Source organism: Schistocerca cancellata, chromosome 2, assembly GCF_023864275.1.
Source record: "Schistocerca cancellata isolate TAMUIC-IGC-003103 chromosome 2, iqSchCanc2.1, whole genome shotgun sequence".
NCBI classification, from domain to species: domain Eukaryota; kingdom Metazoa; phylum Arthropoda; class Insecta; order Orthoptera; family Acrididae; genus Schistocerca; species Schistocerca cancellata.
Window position 1 is genome coordinate 287330856 of NC_064627.1, and position 19194 is coordinate 287350049.

A 19194-nucleotide genomic window follows, 5' to 3' on the forward strand; every position below is an offset into this window, starting at 1 on the left:
GTTGTGTATGGGTGTACTGGGTGAACTACAGGGAGTCACATATCAGAGACACCAAAAATACCTCAAATATGATACTCTCTTATGGATATTGCATCCTCCGTAGGAAGTAAAGGATCTGTAACTATTTGACATATAAGTTCTGAGTGACGAGTAAGTGCCTTATTGACAGGTTTGAGATGATGTCTCCAACTCATACTGAAACTGAGCCAGTGTTAAACACTTCATCTGTGCGGTAGCCAGCTGTGTCCCACATCAGGGGGGAGCCACGGGGAAGTGAAAGCAAAAGCTAGGGGTCAAATAATCATTGGCATTTTATTTTTTTATTTAGTCCAAGAATCATTTTTAGTCCATTGTTTGTTCTTATACTGTAGCACAATGGTAAACATAATTAATTTACAATTACAGCTGTCATTGTGGCTGCATGGTCAACACGGTCGAAGTGCATATTAATATTAATTGGCAAATTGACATATTGCATTGCTTTTAAATTTATAGCAGAGGTTAGTGTTCAGAAAAGTCACCCAGAACTACAGGTCAAGGGAGACTTACCAGACGCAATGAGAAGGAAAGATTGAGTGTTGGGGACTGCCCCGTACGAGATTTGAAAACCTGACAGCTTAAAGGTGGAAGACAGGGTAATATACAAGATAGAGATAACTGCTAAAATGTCATGCACAAGTTACAGGGGTGGAAAGCTAAGTGCATTGTGCATAACAGATGTGGGAGGGGGATAGCAAAAAACCGACAGGTCAGAAAATGAAAGATATGGAAAACCGAAACGGAGTGAAGAAAGGAGTAGTTCCTGAAGAAATGCTAATATGGAAGAAATTAACGTAAATTAAGGCCAAGTGGGTGGTGAGAACCAAGGACATGTTGTAGCGCTAGTTCCTACTTGCAGAGTTCTGAGGAACTGGTGACTGGGGGGAGAATCCCGATGGTGCATGTGATGAAACAGGCACTGGGGCCATGACTGTTATGTTGTAGAGCATGCTCTGCAATGGAATATTGTGTGTTGGGGGTATACACCCTCTGCCTGTGCCCATTCATCCTAACTGATACCTTGGTGTCAGTCATGTGATGTAAAAGATCAAGCAGTGTTTACGTAACGGCTGGTATATGACATGTCATTTCACAGGTAATTCTCCCTTTGATAGTATGTTTTACCAGTTACAGGGCTGGTATAAGTGGTGTAGGTGGGTGAATGGGGCAAGGAATAGGGTCTGACACGGATATTGCAGAGATTGGGAAGGCAGTGAAAGCTATTCCAGGTGTGGTGGGAAAAATATCAGGCAGAATCAATCTCACTTTAGGAAATCAAAGTAGCTGATTAATACATTCAAGACCAAGGTAATACTGAGTGACAAGTGGTGTGCTCAGAGGTTCTTTTTTAGAAGTATCAGCAGTACCAGGATTGGATTTGATGGCCCAGAAAATCAGCTTTTGAACTAGACCAGTGGGGAAATTACATCCAGTGAAGGCTGAGCTGAGTGTGGTGGTGTATTACTGTAAAGAGCCTGCATCCAAACAAATACATTCGCCTTGAATGCCAAGGGTGCAGGGAGGAAAAGTTTGACATGGAAAGGAATGCAACTGTCAAAATGTAAGTACTGTTGTTTTTTAATAGTTTTAATATGAACAGAAGTGTATCTGACCCTTGGTGAAGATGAGGTCAACTTAATGAAAGTGGCATTGGATTCAGAATAATACCATGTAAAATTTAATTGGCAGAATATATTTAGAGATTCCAAGAATTTTAACAGATCAGCCTCACCATAAATCCCTACAGCAAAGATGTCATCAGTGTACCTAAAACAAACTAGGGGCTGAAGATTTATGGATCCTATGAAAGCCCCTTGCAAGTGGCCCATGAAAAGGTTAGCATGGGAAGGAGCCATCCTGGTTCCCGTGGCTGTGCTCTTGATCTGTTTGTTTGTCTGCCCTTCAAAGATAAAGTAATTGCTGGTGAGTATAAAGTTGATTGAAGTAATTAGGAAGGACATCATAGGTTTGGAATCAAGTTGGTGCAGATTGAAGATATGTTCAGCTACAGACAGACAAAATACATGGGAAATGTTGGTATAGAGGGAGGTGGCAATGAGTAGTGGCAAGCAATGTGTGTGGTCAGAGTGGGACAGGCACAGATTTCAAATGATCTAGGAAATTGTCTGTGTCTTTAATATAGGAGGGAAGCCTGTATATTATGGGTTGCAGGTGCTGAACAACTAAAGCAGATATACAATGAAGAACCAAAGAAACTGGTACACCTGCCTAGCATCGTGTAGGAGCCCTGCGAGCTTGCAGAAGTGCCTCAACATGATGTGGCATGGACTTAATTAAAGTCTGAAGTAGTGCTGGAGGGAACTGATACCGTGAGGCTGAATCTGTAAGAGCAGGAGGGGGTGACGATCTCTTATGAACAGCACGTTGCAAGGCATCCCAGATATGCGCAATAATGTTCATGTCTGGGGAGTTTGGTGGCCAACGGAAGTGTTTAAACTCAGATGTGTTTTCCTGGAGCCACTCTATAGTAATTCTGTATTTTGGGGCATCGCAGTGTCCTGCTGGAATTGCCCAAGTCCATCGGAATGCACAATGGACATGGATGCAGGTGAACAGACAGGATGCCTACATACATGTCACCTGTCAAGAGTCATATCCAGACGTATCAGGGGTCCCATATCACTCCAGCTGCACATATCCACAGCATTACAATCCTCCACAAGCTTGAACAGTCCCCTGCTGACATGCAGGGTCCATGGATTCTCCATACCATACACGTCCATCCACTCGATACAGTTTGAAATGAGACTTGTCCGACTAGGCAACATGTTTCCAGTCATCAACAGTCCAATGTCAGAGTTGATGATCCCAGGAAGGTGTAAAGCTTTGCGTTGCATTATGGAGTCATCAAGACTATACGAGTGGGCATTTGCTTCCAGAAGCCCTTATCAATGGTGTTTTGTTGAATGGTTTACACACTTACACTTGTTGATGGTCCAGTATTGAAATTTACTGCAATTTGTGGAAGAATAGCACTTATGTCACGTTGAACAATTATCTTCAGTCATCGTTGGTCTCGTTCTTGCAGGATCTTTTTTCGGCTGCAGCGATGTTGGAGATTTGATGTTTTACTGGATCCCTGATATTCATAGTACACTCCTGAAATGGTCATATGGAAAAATCCGCACTTCATCACTACCTCGGAAATACTGTGTCCTATCGTTCTTGCTCCAACTGTAAAATTACGTTCAGACTCACTTAAATCTTGATAACCTGCCACTGTAGCAGCAGTAAACAACTGTGCCAGACACTTGTTGTCGTATTTAGACACTGCCAACTGCAGCGCTGTATTCTGCCTATTTACATGTCTCTGCATTTGAATAAACTTACCTATACCAGTTTCTTTGGCGCTTCAGTGTACATTCAGTGTGTGCCTTGAAGCCAGCAACTATAGGACGGCCAGGATGATCAGGTGTATGGATCTTAGGAAGAAGGTAAAAGGTGGGGGTGTGTGGTTTGGGTGGGGTAAGAAGTTCTTTGAATTGAGGTGTTAGTCTTGTGAGGGGCCTGAGGTTTTAAGTAGGGTCTGCGGGTCAGTTTGAGTGTGATCTTGATAGCTTATGCTGTATGTAGAGGTGTCCGACAGCTGGCATAGATCTTCACTAATATGCTTCTGTTGGTCAAGTACCACAGTGGTAGATCCTTTGTCAGCTGATGGAGTCATCAGCTTTTAGGGAACACAGATCTTTTTACATTGGCATGTCTATCACCAAGTTATCAGTTAGGATGAATGGGTGTAGGCAGAGGGTGTATACCAGCAACACACAATACCCTGTTGCAGAGCGTGCTCTACAACATGACAGCCATGGCTTCAGTGCCTGTTTCACTACCTGTGCCATCTGGATTCTTCCCTCAGCACTAGTTTTTCAGAACTCTGGAGATGAGCACTACTGCTACATCATATCCTTGGATCTTTCCACCCTCATGGCCTTAATTTACATTAATTCTTCCATGTCAACATTTCTTCACAGTAGCCACTCCTTTCTTCACTCCATTTTAGGTTTCTACATCTTTCATTTTCTGACCTGTCTATTGTTCGCCACCCCCCTTCCTATCTCTGTTATGTACAATGTACTAAGCTTTTCACTCTTTATTAACTCATGCATGGTATTTTAGAAGTAATCTATGTCTTGCATATTACCCTGTCTTCCACCTTTAAGCTCTTAGGTTTTAAAATCTCATCCAGTGCAGTCCTCAAGAATAAGTCTTTCCTTCTCATCCCGTTGGTAAGCCTCCCCGAGACCCACAGTTCTGGGTGACTTTTCCAAAATCTGCGCCTTTTCCTAAACCTCTCCAGTCCTTTTCCTTCACCCTTCTTCCTTCCCCTTCAACCCTTCTGCTGGAAGAAGGAGTCACTGGATCTGAAAGCTTGCATAAGCATAACCTTCTTTTACCTATGTGTTCTCCTGCCACCATATGGTGAGTAGATTTTTTTATCTATTCAATTACATTATATTGTCAAATATGGATTATTTTCATTGTTATAATACATAATTAACACTATTTGGTAAGTGAGGTTCACTTATAATGATGTTTCAGAAATTCCAGGACAGAGTAGAACTATTTCAGCTTTACCTTAAACACATTTAATCTTGGTAGGCATTTTAAGTATGAAGTTATATGGTTATATAACATAACTCCAGCATGATACACTGCTCTTCTGCACAAGTTTGTGCTTATTGTGTTTATGTGTAAGTTCAGCTTCTTCCTAGTTTCATATGCATGTATACCATATTTATTTTTGAATAGGTTCATTTATTTATTTATTTTTGAAATGCTCCCATGTGTAAAATTTTATACATTGTCACCATTGATGTGCAGCTTGTATTTTGAGTGCCAGTTCCTGCAGCATCCACTAGTGTATTCAGTTTCTTATTAAGGTTAGTGAAGGTGCATTTCCAATTTCAAATCCTCCTGAATATGTGTGCCTAAAAATTTTGTATGACTGATGTTTGAGACATTTTTGCCTTCAGTAGTGGAAACAGGGTTTGCAGGATGGAGGTTTTGCACTGTATGAAAGTTGATTGCCACCATTTTTTCTTCTTTTTTTTCAGAATTTATGATGACCCTATTGATCTTGTACCACTGTATTAAGCTATGCATAACTGATGCTGCAATTTCCTGCAGATTTTCTTCACTGTGTGATTCAATTAGAATATTAGTGTCATCTGTAGAGAGCACTGTGGTTCAATCATGTATGTTACCAGCCAAGTCATTTACATACAGCAGAAGTAGGACAGGGCCCAGCACTGTTTCTTGTGAGACTCCATACTTGATTTTTTATCACATTTCTGCAAAAACTAGAATTTTTTGTTATTCACTGTCTTTGTATTTTATTTCTGTAATTTGTTGATAATTGTTGAGGTATGATTGGATCCATCTTTCACACTGGCTTCTACTGCCATAATTACTTAACTAATGCAAGAGAATTTCATGATCAATAACATCAAAGGCTTTACTAAGATCAAGAAATATTCCAGATACATGTTGCTTATCAACCAGTACTTTTAATATTTCATTTTAAAAGGCGAAGATTGTGACTGGGTTGACATTCCAGCTCTGAACACGTGTTGTGAGTCATTTATCAGCCTTTCTTTAAGAAGCCTATTAATCTCCTAAGGAACATTTTTTCCATAATTTTGCTGATGCCTGACAAAACTGAAACTGATCTGTAATCAAAAATTTCACATTTTGCACATTTTTTATGCAGAGGTGTAACTTTTGCAGTTTTAAGACTATTTGGAAATAATCGCTCCCAAATGAATGAATGTACTATTTCTACTAGGCAGTCCTTTAATGATTTTTGGCTGCTGCTTGGGTATCACTGGATACATGAATAATGTATTTGGATGAATTTTTTGAGCTGAATGTATTCTCTTTCTATCTGGCTGTTTGTTATGATGTGTAGTTATCAACTGCTGTGCTCTGTTTGAAAAATAATGGTTGAATGCACTAGCCACTTGTCTGGTGTCAGTTAGCTTACTGTTATCCATAATAAACTCTATATTGAAATGGATAACTTGTGATAGTATTCATTTGTATCTTTTGAAATAGGTAGTAAAATCAGGACTAGTATTTTGTTTGGAGTACTCATACAATCTCCTCTTATTTTGACGTGATGTCCCTTTTGTAATTCACTTGCTTGTTTTTTGAATAGAGTTAAATGTTGTTTTCTTGAAAAAAGCTATTTCAAGAAATGCTTATGTGTGGCCATAAACTTATATTTTTCATTGGTTCCTTGCAGTTGTACACATTATTCTGGTTTTCACCCTTCAGGAGAAAACAAAAATATTCCACATTTTTTGTATTACAGTGTATCTTATTCCATTGAGTTTTCAGTTTTCTGTGGCATTCATTGTAAGAATTTGAACACAGTGATCACTAAGACCTGTGTTTTCCACTTGTGTGATATAGACAGAGCATCTTATTGCATTGAGTTTTGAGTTTCCTGCAGCATTCATTGTAAGAATTTGAGCACAGTGGTCACTAAGACCTGTGTGTGCCACTTGTGTGCTATAGACAGATTTGCATGTATTTATCAAAATCTGGTCAATGATAGATGCAGGGGTTGTTGTTTCTCAAATTGGTTCAATTACAGCTTAGCTTACATTGAATTACTTTAGTAAATTTATATCATCATCTTCGAATTTATTGGATTGTGAGAAATTAGTATTGAAGTCGCCACATATAATTATATTTTTCTTGGGAGAGTGAATTTCTCCCAGAAATTCCTACATGAGATTATAAAACACGTTTTGTCCCCATCTGATGACCTATACACACAAATAATAATTGTATTTTACCTTGGTAATTCAACTATAGGAAGTTCTATATCTTTTCCTCTGGACAGATTATTGTATTTAGTTAAACTGCACAATTCAATATTTCCTTTAACATATATACAGGAGCCCCCATGACTTGATATTTTCCTACAAGACATGCTTGCAAGTTTGAACTGAGGGAAGTATGTTAGCTCAGATGCATCTTTTTTAAGCCGGGGTTCAGTAAACCACAGGGCAGAAATATCATTCAGATAATTTAATATTATTTCTGTTTCATTAAGTTTATTGTACAGTGATTGAACATCCTGGTGGAGCAATTCAAAATTAGGTACAGGGAATAAATATGTTTCAAACAGTGGAAAATCCAAGATGGAATGTAACAGTATTATGAAAAAGGAAAGTTGCCACTCACCATATAGCAGAGATGCTGAGTCGCAGATAGGCACAACAAAAAAAGACTGTCACAAATAAAGCTTTTGGCCTGTAAGGCCTTCATCAAAAATGGACAGTAGACACACGCGCGCACAACACACACACACACACACACACACACACACACACACACAAATGATGCAACTCACACATAAATGACTACAGTCTCAGGCAACTATAGCCACTCTAGCAGTGTGGCTCAGTTGCCTGAGTCTTGAGGGTTGTGTTTTTGTGTGTGTGTGTGTGTGTGTGTGTGTGTGTGTGTGTGTGATCTTGTGTCATCTATTTTTGACGAAGGCCTTACGGGTGAAAGCTTTATTTGTGACAGTTTTTTTGTGGCGCCTATCTGCAACTCAGAATACATATGTTTCTTGCTTGATCACTTACCTCACTTTTTACACTAGTCACTCAAGTGGAAAAAAATCCTCATTTTTTTCCTGGGATGGTATTCTTCATGTTTTACTTGTGGCTTGTTTTTTCACTAGCTGTGGGATTCTGCCTTTCTTCTGTTGAGATGTTGCCATTTTGCACTTAATTACATTTTGTTTTCCCCCATCTTTCCTTTAATGATTCTCTTGGTGCTGTATTTTGTGTTTTGAAGTTCAGCTTTGTAAGTGTGTTGCTGTTTTTTTTTCTGTTTAGATACTGGTCCATAATGGTCTGTCTTTCTTGTGTGGTACTTTCACTTCAAGACAGTCACTTTTTAACTGTTTGTGTGTTTGTATATGCTATATTTCTGTACTGGGTTTTTCTATTTTTGCCATGTGTATGAAAGAGGCAAGCCTATTGCAAGTGTGAATCTTTCCTCATTTGTTTAGATGGAGTCCATGAGACGTATATTCGTTTCTTTCTGATCGTTTGATTTTGGGATTCACAGACAGTCTCTCTTCCTACACACATTTGTATCAATATTGATTTTATTTAACATGACATGATTCACAGTCTTGATTCTTCCATTCAGCCTTGGATGTCATGTCTAAGAGGTACTGGGTGAATTATGATGTTCGTTTTGTTTGTTTCAGTATGCAGTCGAGAGAATCCATCAAATTTCTCTGTAATTCTCCCAGAGGTTTTTCATTGTCATTTGAGTCCGCAATAACAATCAATGCATCATTTACTGAGAAGTTTTCACGTAATTTGTCCACAGTATTTACAGCTTCGTTAATTGGAGCACCAGGTTTTACAATACTTTGCACACCCTATTACCGAATTTGTCTTTTACTATATTCCCACAGTTCTTATCTTGACTATCAAATATGATAAGAACTTTATCTTCTTTAGAAGCAGTTATTGTAGGCCTGACGTATTGTGTGTTTCCATATGAAACATAATTCAGATTCTTCACTACTTCTTATTCATAGCAAGTCACTTGTGTTTCTGAATCCCTGATTTTAAACTTAGTAACACTGGTTTCTTCTTGCAGCACTTTTTTAGCTTTGCCCTTGGTAACTGTAGACCATTTATCAGAAAAGAGCCCTGTTTCTGGCAGAATTTTAGCCTCATTTTGCTTTGTCAGCAGTTTATGTATTGTACATGGATACATGTTCATTTAGTTTTGGTATCTTCTTCTTACTGTTTGCACACAGTTAGATGCATTAAATACTTTTAAACTGGCCACCATCTTCTTAAAATAGTGATCAGATGTATAGCAGGTAATGATACAGCTCAGGGAAATAATGGCAAGGGGTAAGAAGGACCCCCTTACACACTCTTTGTGTATGCCTGGCAGCCTCACTAATGTTTAAGAGTCTGTTCTGGCAACCATTGAGAGAGCAGGTGTGCACCATAGAGTTGTAACTGTAGGGTCCCCATAATTGGATCAGGGGTGCACTACACATCAGAAGCTGCTAGCCAAGTAGCTGACAGTATGTGGGGTGCACACAAGGTTCTTTTTTAGATGAGGTGATTCTCCATCCATTACAGATAATGATAGTTGTCTGATGTACAAGAAAATGGCCACAAAGAAAGGTTTATTAAAATTGTAGTAATCGACTGTTAAAGCATTAGCAGCAAAGTCACAGGATTGAAGGATTCCTGTAAGAAATGGAGCTCATGTAATACTAGGTACAGAAAGCTGGCCAAAGCCTGAATTGGCAGCTGTGAGATTTTTGCAGTAAATCTTATTGTACATTGAAAGGACAGGCAAAAGGAGGTGGTGTAGTCATTGAGTAAGGGAGAAACTCAAATCCACTCAGTTAAGAATTGAAACTGTGTGCTAGATTGTTTGCCCAAGCCAAAATAGCAAGTGTGACTATAAACTGGATTAATATATCAACTAACAGACTCCCTTCCAGATATAAACAAAAACTGTAAAGGAAACCACATCTCTCTAATACGTATGTTCCCCAGTGATATTGTCACCTTTGGAGGAGATTTTAACCCCCCAACAATTGATTGGGGAACTGCACTTTTGTAAGTGGTGGGCTTGACAAGACATCCTGTGAAATGATACTAAATGCTTTCTTTGAAAACTACTTAAGAGCAAAACGCAGCAAGTGTTGTAACCTGATATTCCAGAAACTTCCCTCAGTGGAAGAGCAGTCAAAATAAGCATACACGTATCTCAGGTTATACGTAGATACTCGACCGTTTCTGAGAAAACGACGGTCAAAGTTTTTGAAGTACTTTATGTGCCTTTTAGTGAATAAATGCTTCAAACCAAAATGGTGGCATAGTGGCTAGCATCATGGCTTCATGCTTTTGCTCCCATGTTTGAAACCCACTTATCATTTTTATTTTTGTTTATCATTTATTTACCCGTGTCTGTGGAAGATTGCTACACATATGTTTTCCATGGTATATTGAAATAGCATTGTCCTACTAACTATATATTTGGTGAATGAATTAAAAAAAAAATTGAATGAGAAAATTATTTGAAATTGTTTTTAGTAAAATTCCTGTAGTATTTCTTGATTCATAATTCAGTTGCAAGTCCCAGTTTTCAGAAAAGTGATCCATAGTGATTTGCTGTGAAATAATTGCCAACACATGAAATCTTCAACAAAGTTAATGATGTTTCTTTCCCGAGTGAGATTCATGTAAAAAAGTGTCATTAACTTGCCAGTGCTCACAGTGTTCGGAATTTCTATGTTTCCAATGTTTCTACATTCAGTATCATCCGAGGGAATGCACCAAATCTTCCTGAACAATAAACATATAAGAATTGATATAAGAATGAATTATAGGAATATCACAATTTAAAAAGATTGTAACCCCTGAAAATGCACACATACATGTATTATGTAATAAACATATGACAGTGTGAAACCCAGTTGTAATTTTACAATTAATGTAACGCCCTTGTATCTCCTAACTTGATAAAAAATGTTCTTGTATTAACCTTCTACAGACATATGCAGATAAATGGAGGAATAAAAAAAAATGAAATAATAGCAATAATCGGTTTTCGAACTTGGGGCGCAAAAGTGAGAGGCCGTGATGCTAGCTACTGTACTACTATTTCAACTGACATTATTGTGCTCTGAAAGGCATTTAAATTAATAAAAAACTTTGACTGTCATTTCTTCAGAACAGTCAAGTACCTACGAATAAGAGTTGAAATGTGTGTTTACTTATTTTGAATACTCTTCCACCTACGGAAGTTTTTGGGAAATCAGGTTAAGGCACTTGCTGTGTTCTCCTCATTAGATCACACAGTTTGGAAGCCCATTCATGACAAAAATATATTAGGCCTAAGGGAACAAATACACCTGATTGCTTTAAGGATGTCCACAGTGACTGTGAGGTAATTGAAGCAACCACTATTACCAGAGCAAAAGAGGGCAACTAGAATAAGTAGAAAGTTTACATCCCCAGTAGGTCGATAAAGGGCCAGTAGTGTCTTAACTCAAGGAGGTGCTCAAAAACCTTAGCATTTGGCATGAGCATGTAGAAGAACTGTAGCTCTCATTTAAGTTGCAATTCCAATGGGGTGACTAAGATGACAACTGGCACATGATCTGATGCATACGATCAGAGCCACACATTCCTAGCCCACACCTTAACATCCAGTGCCACAACTTTGAGCTGTTCCATAACTTCATTGCACGTGGTACAGGAAGCAATGTTGTTGTTGTGGTCTTCAGTCCAGAGACTAGTTTGATGCAGCTCTCCATGCTACTCTATCCTGTGCAAGCTTCTTCATTTCTGAATAACTACTGCAACCTACATCCTTCTGAATCTGCTTAGTGTATTCATCTCTTGGTCTCCCTCTATGTTTTTTACCCTTCATGTCTGCCTCCAGTATGAAATTTGTGATCCCTTGATGCCTCAGAACATGTCCCACCAACTGATCCCTTCTCATAGTCAAGTTGTGCCACAAATTCCTATTCTCCCTGATTCTATTCAGTATCTCCTCATTAGTTACTTGATCTACCTATCTAATCTTCAGCATTCTTCTGCAGCACCACATTTCAAAAGCTTCTATTCTCTTCTTGTCTACACTGTTTATCGTCCATGTTTCACTTCTGTACATGACTACACTCCATACAAATACTTTCAGAAAAGACTTCCTGCCACTTAAATCTATACTTGATGTTAACAAATTTCTCTTCTTCAGAAATGCTTTCCTTGCCATAGCCAGTCTACATTTTATATCCTCTCTACTTCGACCAGCATCAGTTATTTTGCTCCCTGAATAGCAAAACTCATTTACTATTTTAAGTGTCTCATTTCCTAATCTAATACCCTCAGCATCACATGATTTAATTTGACTACATTCCATTATCATCGTTTTGCTTTTGTTGATGTTCATCTTATATCCTCATTTTCAAGACACTGTCCATTCCACTCAACTGCTCTTCCAGGTCTTTTGCTGTCTCTGACAGAATTACAATGTGCCAATTAATTCATGATTCTCCTCCTTTTGGCATATACAGTGTGAAAATTAGAAAAGTGTATTGCTTCCTGTAGGAAGTAGGAATTAAAATCGATGGGGAGGAAATAAAAACTTTGAGGTTTGCTGATGACATTCTGATAGTCACAGCTCAGATCCTTGAATAATCCCAAAGCTAGGCTGAACAACAACATTAGAACACACAGTTTAGAGAATACTGAGATCCTGGAGCAAGTTGCATGCTGACCATGACTTAACTCCAAGAAGCGTAATCACGATACTACATGTTTCACTCGTATATAGAAGTGCGCTAGAATATTATGTGATTTTGTTTATTTGACTACTGTTTTAAATTTCCCTATGTCAAATTATTCCTTTTTAAACAGATGTAATAATTACTGTCAGACTTTGTTAATTAAGTTACTGATACGAGCAGTAGCTATTAAAATATACAGAACCAAGTTGTACTTACACTGTGGAAGTTATTAACTTTTAAGTATGGTATCCATACTGATTATTAGAATGTGTGCATTAAAAATTATGCAGTTCTTAATTATGGCAATTATGTATTTGGTATTGCTATCATTGGGATCAGAAAATTTAGCACAGCAATAATATGTTGATGTATGTTAACATATTCCAGAAATTTATAGTGGTTTGGTCACAATATGAGTGGAAAGTTTGGGGTGGTTGAATCTTTGGTTAATTATATCTCCTGAATGAAATAGGTTTGTGATAAAACAAACACATAATTGAAATGAGCAAAAATTGGTCTACAGTTTAGAGATGAGCTACTTTTCTGAATCCTTTTATCGGCCCTTTTTAAGGGTGCTGTCTAGATCAAAAACTTTGAAATAAAATAACTTTTGAAATACATTATTTCCAGCAAAACTAATTAATACAAAACATTCAGAACAGTGAATTGTGTAACCTGAGTAAATAGTTTCACAATGGAAATTAATTAGTGCCCAGATAATGGATTCTGTCATCAAAATTTTTGAGAAGAATGACAGCAAGAGGAGGAAAAAAACTAGTACAGACCCTGGCTATTAAAATTAGGAGTATAAAAGATGAAGTAGGATGGTGGGGGCCAAATCAGCTTTGTCACCCTCCCCACCCCATGGAATTATACAGGTGGATATTATGAAATAAAAACCTGGATAATTCCATGGTAAAAAAAATTACCTTTATACCATGTGAAGTCAATATATTGAATATTATATCTCAAATTTCAGTGAAACGTCACTGGAGACATTGGACTTTGGTCATCTGCAAAATTTAATGTCTTTATTTGTGTCATATTATCAGTATTCAGCAGAATTAAAATTTAAAAGAATTACAAAATTCAAATTACTATGAATAGCTGTCATTTTTCCACCAGTTCACCTTCTCTACACTTATTACATTTCCCAGATTTCCCAGTCTGAGCCAGCGGCAGCAGTATTGACTCATGATCACATGAAACAAAAACAAAATAAACCATAATCAGTTTCTTATTTAAAAAATAAAAAGCCATTACATTCACAAAATTAATCTTACACATACCAATACAAGCACAAATATGTACATAAACCTTTTATTAGCCCCCCTCCCCCCCCAAAATAATAATCGTATAAACTGTTGGATAGTTTGGAAGCTGTCCCTATTTTACCCTCAGGACTCAAATGTTCCTTTAATGCAAATCTTAGTCTCCAATCATCCTCTTCTCAGTGTCAGTGAACTCAGTTTTGTGTCACATATTTTGTAAACGTTTGTAACTGAGGCCCTCTTTCTTTGCCTGTCTCCACATTTTATTTGTACCCTGAAATTTTCAGTTATTATTATCCTTCGCAAAGAAGAAAAAAGTTATTCACCTACTTTTCATTGTCCATACACAAAATACTAACATTTTCACAACATCACTTGATGGTTTTATATAGAATGTCCATACCCACCACTACACAATCACTAGACAATATTCTTTTATCAAAATTTATTATTCTAACATTTGAATGGTATCACTTCAAGGAGTTTTGGTAGAACACTGCTCCTGCTACAAGAGAAGCACAATGCCTTTTTTTTTTTTTTTTTTTTTTTTTTTTTTTTTTGGGGGGGGGGGGGGGGGGCGGGGGAAGACAAAGCTGTGATAATGCTGAAGAGGGTTAGCCTAAGTCCCCTCTCATCAACCAAGAAGAAAGAAAGAATAGATTCAATGATAGGGTAAAAGAGTAAGTAATTAAAATGGCAGGGCTTTGAAAAATAACTGAGGAACATGCAACGGCAACCACCCACCAGTATAATTTATCATGTGAATTGGCAGATATGGACAGTTGTGGTTGTGCCTCAACAGCAGCATAAGAAACCTTATCACTGAAACTTTTCCCTAAACTCCTAACAGATGATTTATTTAACTTCACTCATAATGCAAAATAGTTATCAGAAATATATAAGTAAACAGAATCAATACCAAGCATGACAAAGTAAGATAATTCTTTCATTTAAAAAAATAGAAGATATTTTTATATAAAATACACAGTATTCAGTTTGTTGGTAGAAGTAATATATATTGACTTTTTATTAGTCAAAGGAAACCTATTAGTTTTTTTTCTATTTTTGAGCAAAATTTTTGTAAATACAAACATTTAAGTTCATCAGAACTTACGATAAACATGCCTAAGAATACACTAAGTATGTTCTTTTGTGTGTGTGTGTGTGTGTGTGTGTGTGTGTGTGTGTGTGTGTGTGTGTGTGTGCGCGCGCGCGTGCATGCGAAGAGGGGGATGGAGAGAGAGAGAGAGAGAGAGAGAGAGAGAGAGAGAGAGAGAGAGATATGTATTGATTTGTTTGGGTTTTATGTTATGAATCTTGCCTCCACTGATGAGGCTTTTAAATAGAAATACACATAATAATAATAATAATAATAATAATTGAAATAATTTTTGTGAACTAGCCTCTACCTTGCAGAATTTTAAAAATAGCACGACATATTCAGAAAATTAACAAAATACACTGTAAACATGAACAATGAAATTTGCCTCTTTTGACGAAGACTGTAAGCCATACCGGTAAGGCCATAAGTGAAGTGGTACTAATGGTTTTCAAAGATACAGATAACACTAAAGCAACTGCAAAAGGATCTCTGAAGGGAGTGTTGGACCAGAACTAGGGTATCAAAGGAAGAATGTCACTAAAGCAGAATCTGTATATGTGAAACCTACTGCAACAGAGCTATTAAAGATTACTTATTGACCTGTAATTGTAATACTTTTATCAAGAACAAAAGAATGACATAAGAAAGTGATCAGACTACTATTACAAATTTTGCAAGTGTTCTTTTCTGACTGGATCCAATGCCCCAAATCTGGAGTAAATAATCCTTGCTAAATATTAAAACAGTTACTAAATTGGTGATTCCTTGGTGCCTCAGAATATGTCCTACCAACCGATCCCTTCTTCTAGTCATGTTGTGCCACAAATCTCTCTTCTCCACAACCTATTCCGTACCTCCTAATTATTTATTTGATCTACCCATCTTCAGCATTCTTCTGTAGCACCACATTTTGAAAGCTTCTATTCTCTTCTTGTCTAAACTATTTATCATCCATGTTTCACTTCCATACATAGCTACACGCCATACAAATACTTTCAGAAACGACTTCCTGATACATAAATCTATAAGTGATGTTAACAAATTTCTCTTCTTCAGAAATGCTTTCCTTGTCATTGCCAGTATACATTTTATATCCTCTCTACTTCGGTCATCATCAGTTATTTTGCTCCCCAAATAGCAAAACTCATCTACTACTTTAAGTGTTTCATTTCCTAATCTAATTCCCTCAGCATCACCCAATTTAATTCGACTAAATTCCATTATCCTTGTTTTGCTTTTGTTGATGTTCATCTCGTATCCTCCCTTCAAAACACTGTCCCTTCCGTTCAAATGCTCTTCCAGGTCCTCTGCTGTCTCTTGTATTTTAGCTGTCAATTTTCTTGGTTCCCCCCCTCCTGTGCTAACCTCTTCATATCAGAGTAGAACTTGCAACCTACATTCTCAATTATTTGTTGAATGTATTCCAATCTCTGTCTTCCTCTACATTTTTTGCGCTCTACAGCTCCCTCTAGTACCATGGAAGCCATTTCCTCATGTCTTAACGTATGTCCTATCATCCTGTCTCTTCTCCTTATCAGTGTTTTCCACCTATTCCTTTCCTATCCGATTCTGCACAGAACCTTACCAGTCCACCTAATTTTCAACATTCATCTGTAGCACCACATCTCAGATGCTTCGATTCTCTTCTGTTCCGGTTTTCCCACAGTCCATGTTTCACTACCATTCAATGCTGTACTCCAGACATACATTCTCAGAAATTTCTTCCTCAAATTAAGGTCGATATTTGATATTAGTAGACTTCTCTTGGCCAGGGATGCCTTTTTTGCCATAGTTAGTCTGCTTTTGATGTCCTCCTTGCTCCATTCAACATCAGTTATTTTACTGCCTAGGTAGCAGAATTCCTTAACCTCATCTACTTCATGACCATCAATCCTGATGTTAAGTTTCTCGCTGTTCTCATTTCTACTACTTCTCATTACCTTCATCTTTCTTCGATTTAGTCTCAATCCATACTGTGTACTCATTAGACTGTGTTCATTCTGTTCAGCAGATCATGTAATTCTTCTTCACTTTCACTCAGGATAGCATTGTCATCAGTGAATTGTATCATTGCATCATTCCACCTTGAATTTTAATTCCACCCCTGAAACTTTCTTTTATTTCCATCATTGCTTCCTCAATGTACAGATTGAACAGTGGGGGTGAAAGGCTACATCCTTGTCTTACACCTTTTTTAATACAAGCACTTCGTTCTTGGTCATCCACTCTTATTATTCCCTCTTGGCTGTTGTAAATATTTTATATGACCCATCTCTCACTATAGCTTACCCCTACTTTTTTCAGAATTTTGAACATCTTGCATCAGTTTACATTGTTGAACACTTTTTCCAGGTTGACAAATTCTATGAACGTGTCTTGATTTTTCTTTAGTATTGCTTCCATTATTAAACGAATTGTCAGAATTGCCTCTCTCATGCCTTTACTTTTCCTAAAGCCAAACTGATCGTCATCTAGTGCATCCTCAGTTTTCTTTTCCATTCTTCTGTATATTATTCTTGTAAGCATCTTGGATGCATGAGCTGTTAAGGTGATTGTGTGATAATTCTCGCACTTGTCAGCTCTTGCCATCTTCGGAATGGTGTGAATGATGCTTTTCTGAAAGTCAGATGGTATGTCACCAGACTCATACATTCTACACACCAACGTGAATAGTCATTTTATTGCCACTTCCCCAAATGATTTTAGAAATTCTGATGGAATGTTATCTATCCCTTCTGCCTTATTTGACTTTAAGTCCTCCAAAGCTCTTTTAAATTCTGATTCTAATACTGGATTCCCTATCTCTTCTAACTCGACTCCTGTTTCTTCTTGTATCACATCAGACAAATCTTCCGCCTCACAGAGGCTTTCAGTGTATTTTTTCCACATATCTGCTCTCTCCTCTGCATGTAATGGTGGAATTCCCATTGCACTCTTAATGTTACCACCCTTGATTTAATGTCACTGAAGGTTGTTTTGACTTTCCTGTATGCCAAGTCCATCCTTCCGACAATCATTTCTCTTTTGATGTCTTCATATTTTTCCTGCAGCCATTTCATATTAGCTTCCCTGCACTTCCTATTTATTTCATTCCTCAGCGACTTGTATTTATGTATTCCTGAATTTCCCGGAACATTTTTGTACTTCCTCCAACCATCAATCAAGTGAATTATTTCTTCTGTTACCCATGGTTTCTTCGCAGTTACCTTCTTTGCACCTATCTTTTCTTTCCAAAATTCTGTGATGGCCCTTTTTAGAGATGTCCATTCCTCTTCAACTGTACTGCCTACTGAGCTATTCCTTACTGCTATAGACTCAGAGAACTTCAAACATATCTCGTCATCCCTTAGTACTTCTGTACTCACTTCTTTGCGTATTGATTCTTCCTAACTAATGACTTAAAACGTCAGTGTACTCTTCATCACTACTATATTGTGATCTGAGTTTATATCTGCTCCTGGGTATGCCTTACAATCCAGTATCTGATTTCGGAATTTCTGTCTGACCTTGATGTAATCTAACTGAAATCTTCCCATATCACTCGGCCTTTTCCAAGTATACCTCCTCAAATTGAGCTCTGAGCAGTATGGGACTTAACTGCTGATGTCATCAGTCCCCTAGAACTTAGAACTACTTAAACCTACGTAACTTAAGGACTCACACACATCCTTGCCAGAGGCAGGATTTGAACCTGCAACCATAGTGGTCGGGTGGTTCCAGACTGTAGCGCCTAGAACCACTCGGCCATCCCGGCTGGCTATACCTCCTCCTCTTGTGATTCTTGAACAGGGTATTCACTATTACTAGCTGAGACTTGTTACAGAACTCAATTAATCTTTCACTTCTCTCTTTCTTTGTCCTAAACCCATATTGTCCTGTAAACTTTTCTTCTACTCCTTCCCCTACAACTGCTTTCCAGTCCCCCATGTCTATTAGGTTTTCATCCCCCTTTACATACTTCCAATATCTTCATACACTTTCTCTTTCTCTTCATCTTCAGCTTGCGACATTGGCATGTATACCTGAACTATAATTGTCGGTGTTGGTTTGCTGTCATTTCTGATAAGAACAACCCTGTCATATCATTGTCAATGTTGGTTTGCTGTCGATTGTGATAAGAACAACCCTGTCAATGAAATGCTCACAGTAACACACTCTCTGCCGTACCTTCCTGTTCATAACGAATCCTACTCCTGTTATACCATTTTCTGCTGCTGTTGATATTACCCTCTATACTTATCTGACCAGAAATCCTTGTCTTCTTTCCACTTCACTTCACTGACCCCTACTATATCTAGATATTCTAGTTTCCCTGCCACGTTCAAGCTTCTGACAGTCCATGCCCTGACTCATAGAACATTATCCTTCTGTTGATTATTCAATCTTTTTCTCATTGTCATCTCCCCCTTGGCAGTCCCATCCCAGAGATGCAAATGGGGGACTATTCTGGAATCTTT

At 37.8% G+C, this 19194-nt stretch overlaps 1 protein-coding gene across 1 annotated transcript in view; it reads left to right on the forward strand.

Moving 5' to 3' along the window:
• LOC126161637 (2-oxoglutarate and iron-dependent oxygenase JMJD4) overlaps positions 1 to 19194 on the forward strand; it is a 146546-nt gene that overhangs the window by 111115 nt on the left and 16237 nt on the right. The window lies entirely within an intron of this gene.